This window comes from Lepidochelys olivacea (assembly GCF_965140295.1).
Source record: "Lepidochelys olivacea isolate rLepOli2 genome assembly, chromosome: 12".
NCBI classification, from domain to species: Eukaryota; Metazoa; Chordata; order Testudines; family Cheloniidae; genus Lepidochelys; species Lepidochelys olivacea.
Genome location: NC_140422.1, coordinates 6,238,797 through 6,252,483, shown reverse-complemented (window position 1 = coordinate 6,252,483; position 13,687 = coordinate 6,238,797). Strand labels below are relative to the sequence as shown.

The following is a 13,687-nucleotide window of genomic DNA, read 5'->3' as shown; positions in this document are numbered from 1 at the left end:
GGCAGACATTCATGATCCCTATTCCCATGCAGCTGAAATGAATCTGTATTACAGATAAGTAGGGACCCAAAGATTAAAAGAAGCATTAAAGGTCAAATGTTCCAAAATGTCTATACATTCTAAGTGTCTCTATTTTTGGAAGCTCACCTCAAGACTCCCAGGGGCCTGCTGCTACCATTGGCTACAGCAGCAGAAGGGAGTACTCAGCACCTTGAAAATCATGCCCTAGGTGCTTCAAAGCGGACACCCAAAAACTGAGGCACCTGGAATTAACGGACACTTTTGAAAACTTTGTTTAGAACATACACTCTTTTCTCTCTCCGTGCTCTTGTTGCGCTGGCAGTAAAATGCTGGAGAGAGAGGGCTCCAACCCTGGTCTTGGACACAGAGCGTTTGCTGTGAGGTTGGGCTGTGACTCGCATCATTCTGTTTGTCTTCTGCTGGAATCCAGTGTTGTGAACCGGAGTACCATCACAGCCCAGACCAGAATGCTGATCTCACTTTTCTGTTCTGTGGTCTTTTCATACAATGTGCAGTGGCCATCTACAATCATCTGCCAACACAATGCTCTTCTGCTCTCCCACCAGGCAAAAGAGTGTCGGGGAATATTGGGCAATGATGAAACCAGGCACCAGGCTCTAAGAATTATCCACATGGTATTTCATTTTTAAAAGGAACTGTAAATCACTACAAATATAGAGCCATATTCTCCACTGCACTGAGTTTCCACAGGACTGGAGGCATCACAGAACTGGTTACAGATCACTGATTCCCTGACCAGCCTCAGGGCAGGATAGAGTAGCGTGGGGGCTGCTCTAATCTGCATCCTCCGGCAACAGTGCTCCAAGGACTGTCTGCCAGGAGCGTAAGAGCACAGTACACGTTAGTCATGCCTGTTTCCTGTCTCAGCCTGTCCCTGATACAACCCCTGTGCCAGGTCTCTTCAGGCGCTATTTCAGCTCCGCGCCCAGTGGAGATGCCCCCGTGCTGTTGGAATCCCAAGCAGGGGAGACAAGGCCAAATTCCCTCCCATATGCGCTGCCTGAGCAATGCAAAGGGGACTAAGTGGAGCAGAGAATCTAGCCCATAATTCATGTCCCGGCTAATTGCTACCGGTTTGAATTCAGATTGCTGTTGCTTTTGTGCTGAAGGAGGGTTTAGGAGAATTATTTTGAGACTATCCTTGGGGGAAATTGCACTTAAATGCAGATGCCTATGAAGCTCTTAATGCAAGGCTTCTGTGAACTTACGCAGTACATCGGGGCTTATGAACTTCAGTCAGCGAAAAGACACGCCCCTGCTGAACGGCAGTGTTGCTGCTGAATTGTAATGTTCTATCCAATGCAGTTGCAAGAACACACACTCGGCAGTTTAAAAAAAAAACTCTCAAAAAAGTAATAGGGCAATGGATCAAATCCTCCCTCAGGTAACGCCACTGAACTCAGCAGGATGATGCCAGGAATTACCTTGGCCCACTGAGTCTTACAAAACCAAGTCCCACTCTCATTTTTGTTACCAAAACATTACCTCCTAAGACTTTAAATTAAAATGCATTTTATGTAGCCAGTTATTTTCCAGATAAAAAACAAGGTAGCTGAGAAAAAGCCTTTTTACTTCTCCGCGTCTCCTTCAGCTGAAGGAGAAATTCTTATTTCACAGCAAGGCTTACTTAATCAGCAAGATTAAGTGCTGTGTAACTACCGGCCTCTCATATCTGGGCATAACTGACAACAACATCGCTGCGGTATTGCTCTTATAGGATACTTTCAGCTAGTAAAAGACCGCAGAAAGCAGGCCTCTCGCACAGAAGAATCACTTGTTTGTTTCTATCGAATAAGAATTCAAAAGGGTGAGTATATATGTGGGGTTTTTTCTCATCAGACATTTCATTGCCACTTTCTGGTTATAATAATTCCATGCCATTCTGCATTATACACTGTACCTTCAGCCTCCGTTCTGGCAGCTCCAGCTTTCTCCTCTTCCACCTTCACAAAACAAACAGACAGCGCTAAAGGCAAACATCCCATTCCATTACAAAAAGCGAAACAGAAAAACAATCCTTTCTACGCCAGGGTTGGATTTCAATGCAGTTTTAGTAGCAAACTGAAAGTTCATATTTCTAGACTATGTTAACAAGTTCCTCTGTATCTGGGGGGGGAAGACAGAGGTGGTCTGTAGATCAACATATCAGCTGTAAGCTCCTTTTATCCGGTTCACTCATTTTAGAGCAAAGACTCTTCTTGGAGGTTGTGGCTATTATATTTTCCTTTTCAATTTTTTTTTAAAATACTGTATGCTATACTATAGACTATTGTATACTATAAATACTGTAGGGAAAGACTAATACAATATGATGAGCATAAAGTATACACTGGCAGTTCTACAGCACCCAGAACACAGCACTGTGCATAAAACGCTATCCTTTAATGATGCTACAGGGGCTGGACCTAGAGGTGCTTGGGGTGTGGCCGCACCCCTGGCTTGAAGTAGTTTCAATCGCATGCAGGGTTTAGAGTTTAGGTCAGTGGCTCTCAGCACCCCCACTATACAAATTATTCCAGCACCCCTGAATGATGAACTTTTTTTTTGAGTGGGGCAAGGTGGAGAGCCTCCAGTGTTTCATAAGGAGAAACATTCTGATTATTTATCTGATTTCAGCACCCAGACAGTGTCTCTCTCCCAGATCTGTAGTTTTCAAACTTTTTATTTTCACTGTGTCTAGCTGCCATACTGTTAGCATCTATTAATAAAGTAACTAAATATGTCACAATCCTGAATCCCCAGCTTTACGTTGGTATTTCGTGTACTCACTGTCCTCTGGGTCTTCTGCATCCAACTTTCTAACTTTACTGCGGAGCTGCTCTATCTAAAGCAACTGAAACTCACTCAACTTCTAGGGCTTTCTAGATTTTCTTTCCCAAAGCAAGTTCAAGACTGCAGGGGAGTGGGTCAGCGCTATTACGGTTCCTTGCTCTGTGAACGTGTATTTATATTTCTTCCATCGTTCCAAAAGCAAACCCGAAATATGTACCCAGAGGCAAATCCTGCCGACGAAGGTCCTGAAAACAGTGGAATTGGTATGGGCTCCGCTCCACAGAAAAGGGGCAGGAAGACCTTGCAAGAGCTTTACACCCTTTGCGCATCTCAGGGCACAACTACATAGGGAAAGCTACCTTTCCCTGGACAAAGAGGGAGTGGTTGTGGCAGGGATTGGAGCAAGGATGGAGGAGGAGCAGAGCCAGTGGCTCTAAGAGACAATTTCGGCAATAGTGGCTCAACTGCTTCAGCTACTTATCCTGCAGCCTGCAGAAAAGAACTGCCAGAGTCTGCCCCTGAGCAGAAACCAAAGCATTATGTCTCCACAGGCATCATCCTTAAACCTGCAAGCATTTGCCGTGTTTCTGGAGAGGGTGGTTCGCAACCTGAACACCTGAACTGCAAGCATTAGAAGCATTCTTGTACCTGTAGCAAAGGGCCTTTGGGAGCAGCCCCCTGGTCTTCTTCTAGCTGCTCAAAACCCGGGCCAGCGGCTGCCAAGGCACACTCATCCAGCTCACCACTGTAAGCAACACAAGGAGAGTGAGGCAGGGGTCTACAGAATGCAGATGAAAAGCAGCGAAATCAGAACAGGATTTCTTCCAGCCATTTCCGAGCCTGGGCACATGACGGACAAGAGACATCAGGGGAGTGGAAATGTCTCCAATGAAAAGGTCTCTTGAGTGTCAGGTTGCAAGACCATTGCTTCATAGGCTATCTACTAAAGCCCATTTGCAGATTAATGAGAACACACAACTATACCAGAGACGTAGGCAGGGGGCTGAAGGGAGAGAGTCTTAATAACTGTTGTTACTAGAAGAGACCATGGTCCATTTAGCCATTTGCAAAGCCTGTTCTACAGAAAATAGATATTGATTACTCCAAATTTTTGACAAAAGCACCTTTTTCATGGCACTAACTAGAAACAGACAAATATCAACGAAATGTGATGTAGGTGATAAAAGTTTTAACGAGTGTGTGAGAAGAGACTTTCTTATAATGTTGGAAACAATATTAAGTGGGAGACCAAGTGAAAATAACATAAAACATACAACTCATTTGTAGGAAAATAAACTCATCTCGCTGTGCTCAATACATTTCTAATTTAAATGAGAGCCATCAAAAAACAGCAGAGAGCCTGACTTTCCAACAGGAGCCCCTGTATACTCCATCGAAACCCCCCATTTCCACACCTACATTATCAATGTAACACATAATGCTCATTTACAGCTCCCAGATTGCCAACTTTAGTGTCCAAATACTGATTCTGTCCATCCTACTCCGCCACCCGTATTTAACAAATGGGGCCCACGAGATCAGTGCTTTCAGTTTAATGTGACTAATTAAGTTTAATTGAAAAAAAATCATCAGCTTGGTGATCAACTTCTCTTAATGCTCTAATCAAAAATCACCCCCAGGTCAATGTGTTGGTTGCGGTGGTCGTGGCTTTTTGTTTCGTTTGTTTGCTTTTTGTTTTGGGGGGGGGTTCGTGATGGAAAATGTGGATAATTAAGAAATTAAATAGGAAAATAGCTACCTACGTGACAATTGCAATGCCCACGTTATCCCATATTAGGTAGGCCCTTCACTATGAGGCTGTATAATAAAAAGAGTGACTCTTTCATCTGCATCCAGTTGTTGCTTCACAGAATTTTTGGGTTCATTTTAATTTAATAAAAACTGTTCAAAACCCCATCTCAAATCTTTGGATCTTATCCCAGCAGCACCCTCAGCCTTTCTCTTTTCCAGTAAAAACCCAAATACACTGAAAGTAGAACAATTGCAATCAAAACTGAAATATACATTTTACTAATAGCCAGTAATAAAGGATTTCACCTGTCTCAAAGCTCTGGTCAATACATTACAGAGCAGCCGTTTCTGAAAACCAGGTTTTGATAAAATAATAAGCAAACATTGTAACGTTTAAACGTTGAACACTGGTGCATTTTCAGTTTCCAGGTGAAAATGGAGGCCTTCCAGTTTTTAACTAAGAGGCAGAGTATAGTATCGCAGGAGTAGTAGTATTCTAGATAATAAAACTCCAAATGTTTGCACCATGTGAAACCAGAACAAACCACTCAGCTAAGCAAAGAAGCTTTCTAATGGATCCTTAGCCCAATGTAACCATCTATAAAGGTTGCGGACACGTCAACCATTTCCTACAACAGAAAAATGATTTAAAAATTCACCTACTTGTATTAAATTGCATTTGTGGATCTAACACATAATCCCATCTTTAAATCCAGCTCCATAATATTCATAATAATCCTGAATGCATTTTATTAACATATATGTTTTTAAATTATCTGGAACGACTTCGAGACCAAGATTTTTGATCCTGTCTCTCGCTTTTGATGTCTGCAGATTAGCGGCAAATCCTATTTCCTGTAAATCAGCTCGAGTTGCTGTGCAGAGAGTGCTGCAGAACCCCTGTGGGAGGGGGCAACAGTTTAGGGACCAAAGGGCTGCAATTGCTAGGAGAAGCTGAGCAGTTGCTAAGGAGGAGAACATGTCGCTAGGAGACACTTGCTGGTTACTAGGTACCACACGTCATCAGCAAGCCCTTGAATAAGCCAAGTTAGCTAAAGCATCCTTTCCAGGCTGCACTTTAGCAATGATCTCTGAAAACAGTTCTGTCTCCTACACAGAGACATAGAAATATAAGACCGGAAGAGACCTCGAGAGGTCAGCCAGTCCAGTCCCCGGCACTCATCGCAGGACTAAGCATTATCTAGTCCATCCCTGACAGGTGTTTGTCCAGGAAGGCTGTGGAATCTCCATCACTGTAGGTTTTTAAGAACAGGTTAGACAATTTGTTCCAGTGCTTAACCACCCTGACAGTTGGGAAGATATGTGCATATCTTGCAAACAGCATATCAATTGCCATCAGAAAGGGCACTAGAAGATGTGGAACATTTGACCAGAACTCCCATCACATTCAAATTCAGCCTAAGGTGTGATCTGCTTTTGCAAACCTGCAGTGGTTCGTGTGAATTCTGTTTGTGGCTCTAAACTTTGTGACACATCCAGATATACAAAATGTTTCTCTCTCTCTGCAAATATTTGTAGGCAGCTGCTTGTTGGTGCTTTTCAAGTTCAAAGTGGGCTCCACAGGAGAAGTCACCTGCAGCACATCATGTCGATATTTTCCTACATGGCCTCTCGCCTCCTCTGGCTCTAGCAAACCAGTTAACCCATGCAAAGAGCATGAACCCCCCCAAACTGAATCTTGCCTGTGGGTTTGCAGTGAGATTCATCTTAGGACAAAACCAAGTTTGAACCCAAACCTTTTAAACTCCATGGCCTGCAAAGGCACACGAATGGATTCTGATATAAAATCATAAATCCATGTTGAGCCAAACTGGAAAGAATTCACAAACTCTGAATAGGACTTACCCTGCAATCTTTGTTTCTTCCTCCTCATTACCTTTCTGGGAACATGATAAGTGCAACCTTGGAAAAGGAAAGGGTTCTTGTATTAAATATTCATTGTCTTGCACATATTTTGAGCCTTAGGTGGGAATTTGAAATCTTTAGACTATAAATATATAGCCACTTCTACCTACAAAACTCTTCAATAATCTTCAGGTCCCCTTGGGGCAGGGGCAAGGGAATGTACCTGCTCAATACCACAAAAGAAATATCTGGAGGAGAGGGATTTGGGGAGATTGGCCATGCCTTGTTTCACAGGCCTTCATCATTTGAGGGTTTTTAGTGGGGTGGGGGAGTGAATACAGAATATCTACAGAGTAATGGAGTAAAAATGTTATAAAACAGAGAAATTCAGTCTTGGACACTAAAAATTCTACTTGCTCTGCAGGAAGAGTGTCTTTTTCATAGAATCATAGAATATCAGGGTTGGAAGGGACCCCAGAAGGTCATCTAGTCCAACCCCCTGCTCAAAGCAGGACCAATTCCCAGTTAAATCATCCCAGCCAGGGCTTTTTTATAAGACAGGTTTCAAGTACTCCTTTTCTTTTTATAAGACCCCATTGTTAGTAGAATTCACCCTCCAGGGCAGGAAATCCGCTGCTGGCCATGTGGAATGTTAGGTTTCCAGGACTGTACATTAGAAAAAACCGTGTAACATATTTTCATAACAAATCCATAAATACATTTTCAGCCTGGTGGAAGGACACATCACTAAGCAGCAAAAAGTGAATGAATGGAACTCTGGGGCTCACTTTACGTTAGCACCGTCATTTATTGCAAGGCAAGCTAATCAGTGAGAAGCAATGGGATCCCCAGCTCCAGAACTGCAGAGCAGCAAAATCGATCAAGGACTGTGCCCAGCCGGTTAAATTCACACATAGAATTCAGGGTCTCATCTCTGAGCTAGCAGTAAAGACAATGTTTAAACATGGTTCTAGGACCATAGGAATTGTTATACCAGATCAGTTTCTCCACCACTGTCTCTCTCCCCTCTATGGTCTTATTTACACTACAGTGCAGACTGTGTTAACCAGGACTCATTATGGGGGTTTTACACCTTCCTCTCAAGCACCTGTTACTGGCTACTGTCAGCAAGACAGTGGACTCGGTGGCTCATCGGTCAGAGTTCGTTCAGGGCGGGGATGCATTCAGCGCACTGTTAAAGGGGATCCCAGCTTCCATTCTGGCATGCACTCTCCCAGAGGAGTGCGGACTGAGTTAGCCAGCAGGCCTCTGAAGAGATACAGAGACTCCCATCCCCCAAAAAGCAAGCTGCTGAACCACCTCGCTGAATCATGTTTTAGCCACTTGTTTGAAGGCAATGTAGAAAAGTTAACCCCTCTTCTGTATGTGTGTGTGGCTATGCTGACATCTGTTGGCCAGCCAGGCTCATAGCTCAGTGCTTTGAGCATTGGCCTGCTAAGCCCAGGGTTGTGAGTTCAATCCTTGAGGGGGCCATTTAGGGTTCTGGGCCAAAATTGGGGATTGGTCCTGCTTTGAACAGGGGGTTGGACTAGATGACCTCCTTAGGTCCCTTCCAGCTCTGATATTCTATAAATCCCAACTTCTCTTCCCTGTGGATAGCCTAGTGTAGTACTTGTTGATATCCCAAGAAATATATTCCAGGCCCAGTTTCTTATTCAAAGTGACCAATTTTCTATGGCTATGCAGGGCCATGTATCACATGTGCTGCTCCTTCTTTTCCTAGCTTGATCCAGATTTCCTTCTCCAGGCCCCCGACATTACTATGTTAGCTTGATGTACAGAATGAGATTAAACCAGCAGGATTCCACCAACAGCCTCTGATTTTGCTTTTCCTTCGTGAAACTTCCCTTGCCCCATAGGATAAGAAAAAAACTACCCTTTCTCCCTCTTCCTCCATTAGAGGATGCAGAGCCTGCCTGATTCCATGAAGCTGCAGCATTAAATCACACTACGTACAAGGATGGATTTCCTTTGATTCTTGTGCAATACGGGCTATAATTTGAAATAATTACAAATGTATTTATTCTTGGAAATTCCTTTTCCATGTACTGAATCTCTAGCCACATGGGGCTACTTCCCACTGGGATTTTCTACTCTTGCAATGATGTTTTCCTGAAAACCTGAAATTCAGCACTTGCAAATACTTACAATTTTCTCACCACCTGCAAATGCTGTTATTGAACTCAGAGATGCTTTCACAGTGCACTGCAGCCTCTATGGAAGCGTTTTAGGCTGGCCTATACTATTGATTATCTTTCAGATGCCCACCACACTGAAGACGATTGAATTCTAACAATCCAGGTGATTGTTAGGTAGGTGATTGAATTCTAACAATCCAGTCTTTCCAGCAGAGGTTTCAAATCTGTAAGCTGGCGTCTCCCACAAGACTCAGGAAAAGATCAGGTACATAAATCTTTAGTTACACTATAGCATAAGGGTCTGATGCTGCTCCCACTGAAATCAATGACAAAACTGCCAATGACTTCAATGATACAAGATCAGACCCCACACAACAGGTTTTTTTGGAAGAGATTAGATGAATTATATGGAGAAGGGGCCAAGAATTCCCAGTTTTAACAGTAATTATTGTTTTAAACAAGCCTTTTGGAAGGGATCTAAACCCTCAAGCTTCAGGGCATAAGCCAACCTCTAACTATTAGAGGTTAGGAAGAAACTTTCCCCGGGGTAGGTTATCTCATAACTGCCTACTACAGGGTTTGTTGCACCTTCTTCTGAAGCAGTTACTATTGGACCCTGTCAGAGGCAGGATGCCAGACTAGCTGAACAACTGGTCTGATCCCATCTGGCATTTCCTATGATACAAATCCCAGTGAAATCCAAAGGAAAGTCAATTGCTTGTTTTAGTAACTTTTGGAGGTTTGCAGTGCTTATCACTTCTGTAGTCTTGTGTAAATTACCATCTGCCAACGAACTCACCCAACATATTGTATGGCTACAATGAAAGAACAGACACATATGGATGATATTCAACCTTCATAACACTCAACAGTGGAGTACTTCGTTCTTTATGATACAACAGCCCCTTCCAATATCAACCTTCTCTTCCTACCTCTTTTCTTCTTCCTGAATTTCCTCTCTCCGGGAGTGGCTGGGAGGAGCATACACTGTAAATTCAGCCTCGTTGTCCCAGTGCATCACTTCTTCTCTGGCTTCGTTATCCCAGTTAGTATCTACCTCTTCCATCACAAGATCCACCTGCCCCTCGGGGAGGATACAGACTGAAATGGGAATGGTGGAGGAAGTGGTGAAGTGAAGGTAGCCTGTTTTATAAGCATCTATCCACACCATATTTTTACATGTGGAATGTAGAACTGTATAAATATCAGTAAACAGAGAAGTATTCAAATATGCCAGAACTCCGGAAATGTAGCTCAGGATTTGAATCATTTTCAGTCCTACTGGAGCTGTGATAGACATTACTTTTGTGGAGTTTTCCCTAAGGAAGAAGTTCAGGGGTTCCGTAATGGGTGTGGATAGGCCAAAATAAGAATCAGTCCTGCCTATAAAAAATGGCTTTCTCTGTACTCATATGCCAGCTATTGGGTCAGGTCTTCAACGGGTGTAAATTGGTACAGATCTGTTGACTTTGTTGGAGCGAGACTGATTTGCACCAGTTGAGGATCTGGCCCATCTATCTCTGGGCCATGATCTGATCATTCTTGCAAAAATATGCAATGGTGGGGAAAGACCCATAGATTCGTAGATATTTAGGTCAGAAGGGACCATTATGATCATCTAGTCTGACCTCCTGCACAACGCAGGCCACAGAATCTCACCCACCCACTCCTGCGAAAAACCCAGAGAGCTCTTGGTCACTTGCACTCTACTACAAACAGCAGCCAGAATCCCCTCCTTATACATGCTGGGTGAAATTCACCCCAGTGGGGGGACATGGCCCCCTTCCCTTCCACTCTGGTTTACAGGCTGGGGCTGGGGCTTGTGGGATCACACCCTGCGCTCCTAGAACACCCGCCTGGTTCAAGTCCTAGTCCAGTACCTCCAGACTCCTTCTGCCTGCCTGTGTTCTCAGCAAGCAGAATGCCTCCAGGAAGTGTTTCTGGGCCAGTGCATCTCCACATGTAACCCTTCTGCTGCAGTGCCTGTTGAAGTCAGAGTTATAGATACGCTGGAGGGCAGGGATAGGATACAGAGGGACCTAGACAAATTGGAGGATTGGGCCAAAAGAAATCTGATGAGGTTCAATAAGGATAAGTGCAGGGTCCTGCGCTTAGGACGGAAGAACCCAATGCACAGCTACAGACTAGGGACCGAATGGCTAGGCAGCAGTTCTGCGGAAAAGGACCTAGGGGTGACAGTGGACGAGAAGCTGGATATGAGTCAGCAGTGTGCCCTTGTTGCCAAGAAGGCCAATGGCATTTTGGGATGTATAAGTAGGGGCATAGCAAGCAGATCGAGGGACGTGATTGTTCCCCTCTATTCGACATTGGTGAGGCCTCATCTGGAGTACTGTGTCCAGTTTTGGGCCCCACACTACAAGAAGGATGTGGATAAATTGGAGAGAGTCCAGCGAAGGGCAACAAAAATGATTAGGGGACTGGAACACATGAGTTATGAGGAAAGGCTGAGGGAACTGGGATTGTTTAGCCTGCAGAAGAGAAGAATGAGGGGGGATTTGATAGCTGCTTTCAACTACCTGAAAGGGGGTTCCAAAGAGGATGGCTCTAGACTGTTCTCAATGGTAGCAGATGACAGAACGAGGAGTAATGGTCTCAAGTTGCAGTGGGGGAGGTTTAGATTGGATATTAGGAAAAACTTTTTCACTAAGAGGGCGGTGAAACACTGGAATGCGTTACCTAGGGAGGTGGTAGAATCTCCTTCCTTAGAGGTTTTTAAGGTCAGGCTTGACAAAGCCCTGGCTGGGATGATTTAACTGGGAATTGGTCCTGCTTCGAGCAGGGGGTTGGACTAGATGACCTTCTGGGGTCCCTTCCAACCCTGATATTCTATGATTCTATGATCCCCAAGTTTGAATTAACCATGCCCTATGGCATTATACACTGCACACAGGAACTACCCTCCACATCCTAGTCATTTGCCAACACTGCAGGGAAATAATACTAGACAATCTAATGGTCCCTTCTGGCCATACGTTCTATCAATCTATATGTCATGTCATGCCATGCATCCAGAAAGGCCAGCAGGCCAACTTCCTGAGAAAAGCTCAGAGTACAGATCTGATCCAAAGCCCAGTGCAGTCAATGAGATTCTTTCCATTATCTTCAGCAAGCATTGGGTCAGGCCCCGCTGTCCATTCATATCTTAGATGCATGCGAGAAAATGAAGAAGAGGAGATAACGCTACCCAGACCATTTAGTACACAGGCAGGTAATTATGGGGTCTCACTAACAACTCGATTCAACAACTCTTGGCCACAAAACACATGGAGCCTATGATGAGTTTAATAAGAAAGTATGCATCAAATTAAAAAATACAGAAAGATAGAAAAAGGACAGTTATGATCCATTTTTATTTCATCACATGTGCACTCAGTAATACACTACAGGACATCATGCTAACACCACACATTTCACTTTCTCTTTATCTAATTTTTTTACAGAAATACAATTACAAAAACACAAAGAAGAAGAAAGACACTTTTCTACTAATCTCGGCTCTTGTTTTTAGAGTATATGAAAATAGGGCAACACAGAGCACTCAGCTACCAGATGGGCACATTATAAAAACACAGCTAGGATATGTTATTTTGGTTGTGTGGACAGTAACTCCTTGTTAAGGCTGCCTATCTTGTAAAGGAAACTAGTGGGGAACAACAGGTTGGCATGAAAAGGAGGCATCCGATGGTTTTTGACAGGCCAGCCCAGAATGCGTTGTGGGGGCATACTGGAGATTTTCATACAATGGCCCCTCTTGGAATAATTTCATTGCTAGGGAGTCACCCTGACATTTTTCAACACACTAGATCTGAAAAGTGACATTGTCTAGGGAAAAGTCAGCAAATACTCAGGCTGAATTAAGTTCACCCTTGTGAAGAGGGCCAGCACCAGGCCTAAGACAAAAGAATCCCATGCACGGCTACAGGCTGGGGACCAACTGGCTAAGCAGCAGTTCTCTAGAAAAGGACCTGGGGATTACAGTTGATGAGAAGCTGGATATGAGTCAGCAGTGTGCCCTCGTTGCCAAGAAGGCTAACGGCATATTGGGCTGCATTAGTAGGAGCGTTGCCAGTAGATCGAGGGAAGTGATTATTCCCCTCTATTCAGCACTGGGGAGGCCACATCTGGAGTATTGCATCTAGTTTTGGGCCCCCCACTACAGAAAGGATGTGGACAAATTGGAGAGAGACCCGCGGAGGGCAACAAAAATTATTAGGGGGTGGGGCACATGACTTACGAGGAGAGGCTGAGGGAACTGGGCTTGTTTAGTCTGCAGAAGAGAAGAGTGAGGGCGGATTTGATAGCAGCCTTCAACCACCTGAAGGGGACTCCAAAGAGGATGGAGCTCGGCTGTTCTCAGTGGTGGCAAATGACAGAACAAGGAGCAAGGGTCTCCAGTTAAAGTGGGGGAGGTCTAGGTTGGATATTAGGAAACACTATTTCACTAAGAGGGTGGTGAAGCCCTGGAATGCGTTACCTAGGGAGGTGGTGGAATCTCCATCCTTCGAGGTTTTTAAGGCCTGGCTTGACAAAGCCCTGGCAGGGATGATTTAGTCGGGGTTGGTCCTGCTTTGAACAGGGGGTTGGACTAGATGACCTCCTGAGGTTTCTTCCAACCCCAATCTTCTATGATTCTATGTGCCATGAATTTCACCTGACAACATTTGCTATTCTGGGTCAGACCCCACCACCCCCACATGCTAAAAGCAGAACAGCCCTGTAGTGGAAGAGAGAGAATACAAGTCTCCAGTGAGAAGTTAAAAGCAATTATTGAATCAAGCTAAGTCTTTGTAAAAGAGAACTCAATTCAAAGAAGTGAGCAGGTTGCAGCTGGTGTTCTCAGGGTGAAATATTTGGTATGTCGTGGCTTTTAAAAACATTTTGTGGTTTCAGAAGTGACGGGAAGAGGGAAAAATAAGAAGCTCTCTTTTTGGAAGGGTGCATGAGGGATATATTTCAATGCTCACATGCAGTATTTGTACAGCCTCTCGGCTATTACTCCCAGCCACGTTCTGAAGCGCCCACAGCTCCACCTCTGAGTTTCACAGATACCAAGTGAAAGCAGTAAAAGAATGAGT

General features: G+C 44.2%; 1 protein-coding gene across 1 annotated transcript in view; it reads right to left on the bottom strand.

The window, feature by feature from the left end:
• The window catches only part of CNGB1 (cyclic nucleotide gated channel subunit beta 1), a 62,116-nt gene extending 56,756 nt beyond the window's left edge, over positions 1-5,360 (bottom strand). The window contains exons 1-3 of the mRNA XM_084644474.1: positions 5,230-5,360; positions 3,463-3,559; positions 1,943-1,985 (exon numbers count right to left, since the gene is read on the bottom strand). The gene's annotated coding sequence lies outside the window, so the exon portion shown is untranslated. The remainder of the gene's footprint in view (positions 1-1,942; positions 1,986-3,462; positions 3,560-5,229) is intronic.
• Positions 5,361-13,687: the final 8,327 nt, after the last annotated feature.